Here is a 2,821-nt window from a genome sequence, read left to right as displayed (position 1 = left end):
TTGTATTGTATTGTGATTAAATTAAACACAAAATGCTTTTTCATATTTTGCTGGTTTGACCAAGGGGATTTCATGATTCTAAATTTACAAGTAACACTTCTTCTTTTCCTTTCGGCTTATCCCGTTAATGGTCGCCACAGCATGCCATCTCAGATGAACACATATTTGTTTGGCACAGTTTTATGCCGGATGCCCTTCTTGACACAACCCCTCTTCATTCTTGCCGGGGAGAGAAGCTTATAGCACCTGGTATTCCTAGGCGGTCTCCCATCCAAGTAGTAACCAGGGCCAAACGCGCTTAGCTTCCGAGGTCTGATGAGATCAGGCGTTCTCAGGGTAGCATGGCTGTAAGCAAGTTTACAAGTAACACTATCCATAAGAAAGGTAAACCAGAAGAGGGACTTGATACACCCAATTTAAAAAATGATTACTATGCTAGCCAAATAGAGTTATTCACTAAATGTTTTCATCAAAATGTTGAACAAGAATCTTGGTTGGAACTAGAACATTTATACTTTAATCGCACCAAAATTTCAAACATCCCATTTATTTGTACAAGTCTCAAATGCTACAATTGTTTTAAGCAACCAATTATTGCTGTTTCTGTGTTTATAAGCTTAAAACCATACAATCTCAGCACCAAATCATTCCTCCTCAGTCTGACACAATCCTGATTTTGACATGAACAAAATACCTGTTCTTTACACCACATGGGAACAAAGTGAAATTGACCACCTACATCACTTATTCAACAATAAGATATTTCTCTAACGTGAAATCTTATTCAGGGAATTTTATATTAGAGGCAGTAACTTCCTTCAATAAAATAACATTTGAACAACACTCCTAAAAAGATTTGCAAAGCGTGAGTACTGTCGAACTCCCCAGTTTTGTGCAGAAAATAATAGAAGTACTGTCACAAAAATAGACAAATAAATCTCAAGTACTAGTTTAACATACCAGTTGCATAATTGAAAAAGACATCTCTGTGTCTGATGATATGGATTACTGGGCTAAAATCTCAAGAAACACATTTTGAATGACAATAAAATAATATAAAAAAAAGAGTAATTTATAGATATAGTTGGACTTGCCCCTACGCACCGCTTGGGCTCTGGTACCAGTCCTCTTGACTGGAGTTGGCTCTCCTCGACTCTGGAGTTGCGCAGAGTCAGAGATGCTGAGCAGTTGTGGGTATACTTATTGCCCCCCAGCTCGACGCCAACACGGATGAGAGGGTAGTCTCCCTCTGCCTTCAGGTGGGAGGACAGGCCCTGACTGTTGTTTGTGCCTTTGCACCAAACAGCAGTTCAGAGTACCCACCCTTTTTGCTCTCCAGCACTTCCTCTGTGTGTTGGAAGCAGACCTGAAGTTCACCGACAGCAGGCTCTGGCCAGGTTATTACAGTCTTCGTGTGGGCCTGGATCTGCATGTGAGGGGGATGTATGAAGGAATTACCAGCACCAAAATGTGGTCTGAACACCTTTGGTTTGGGCCCGATTGGTCCTGTTAAAATCCCTAGCTATGATCTGAACACCTTTGGGGTGGGCCCCCTATTCATTAATGATGTTCAGCAGGAGAGAGAGCACAGCATTAGTGTTAGCATCTGGTGGGATGTGAACAGCCATAATGAGGGCCACAGTTACCTCCCTTGGGATGTAAAAGGGGTGGCATTTAACAGACCTGTACTCAATGACGGGTGAATAGTCTCAATAAACTGTTGCACCAGTCATCATGCACATACATCAAGAACCCCTCATTTCTCCTTTTACTGGAGTTCTCAGCCCAATTTCAGCGGTGCAGAGTGTGACCTGCTCGCTCCACAATAAAATGGTGATAGATCTGGCCTGGGTAAGGTATAGGCTTGGAAGAGGTGGTTTGTGTGGATTGTTCTTTAGCCTTAGCAGGTGGACGGACCGATGGATCCGCTTCTGCTTCCTCTCTCTCCTCCACCTCCACCACTTTGCTGGCCTGACAACAATCCCCGGTGAGTCTGGCCATCTCACTGGCTTGTCTGGAATCTTATGTTTGCACCAAAAGTCATTTAAAACTGTTATTTTGCGTCAAAAGCTCCTGGTGGATGTTGCAGTATAGTGCAAAGGTGTACCTGAGCCAGGTTCACCCCAAAAAATGGTGAAACAAAAGTGATGTAACACCTGCATGTCGGGGTTACGTCATAGCTGTGTGTCATGGACATTCGGTGCTACACGTTTGCTTTCATTGTGACTTTCTGTACTGCAATAGAAATGTTATTTTATTGTTATTGAACTAGACATTTGTACTGTTGTAATTTTTGTCTCAAGTATGCCAACTATAAATGCTGTATTGTTGATTAGACCTTCTGGTCCACAAACGGTGGCTCCAACAGAAGTCTCAGAGCGATGAATGGTAACTATATAAAAATATAATAAAGTAAATGTTTTCTAATCCACCCATCCATCCATCCATTTTCTTTGCTGCTTATCCTCACAAGGGTCGCGGGGCATGCTGGAGCCCATCACAGCTGTCAACGAGCAGGAGGCGGGGTACACCCTAAAGTGGTTGCTAGCCAATCACAAGGCGGTGTTTAATAATTTCTATTTGTATTATAAATTTATAATAGTGTACATATTACATCTATAAGGTTTTATAATTAAAGATTTAACTAAATATGGTTTTTTTAACTCAAATATGCAAAGTGCAAATACTGTTTACACATTTTAAATGTTCTGGTACCCACATAAACATACATCCCCTTTCAGGTTTTTTACTTTTCACATGGGGTTCTGGTCCCAATTAACCAGGAATAACGAGGGATTACGGTACTTCTTGCTGCTTCAAA

General features: G+C 41.5%; 1 pseudogene; it reads right to left on the bottom strand.

Annotated features, from left to right (window-relative positions):
* Positions 1-234: 234 nt before the first annotated feature.
* LOC133510312 (5S ribosomal RNA) lies at positions 235-353 on the bottom strand (annotated as a pseudogene).
* Positions 354-2,821: the final 2,468 nt, after the last annotated feature.

The sequence above is a fragment of the Syngnathoides biaculeatus genome, chromosome 12, assembly GCF_019802595.1.
Source record: "Syngnathoides biaculeatus isolate LvHL_M chromosome 12, ASM1980259v1, whole genome shotgun sequence".
Taxonomy (NCBI): domain Eukaryota; kingdom Metazoa; phylum Chordata; class Actinopteri; order Syngnathiformes; family Syngnathidae; genus Syngnathoides; species Syngnathoides biaculeatus.
Note: the sequence above shows the minus strand (reverse complement) of the source record. Positions and strands in the feature narration are given on the sequence as shown.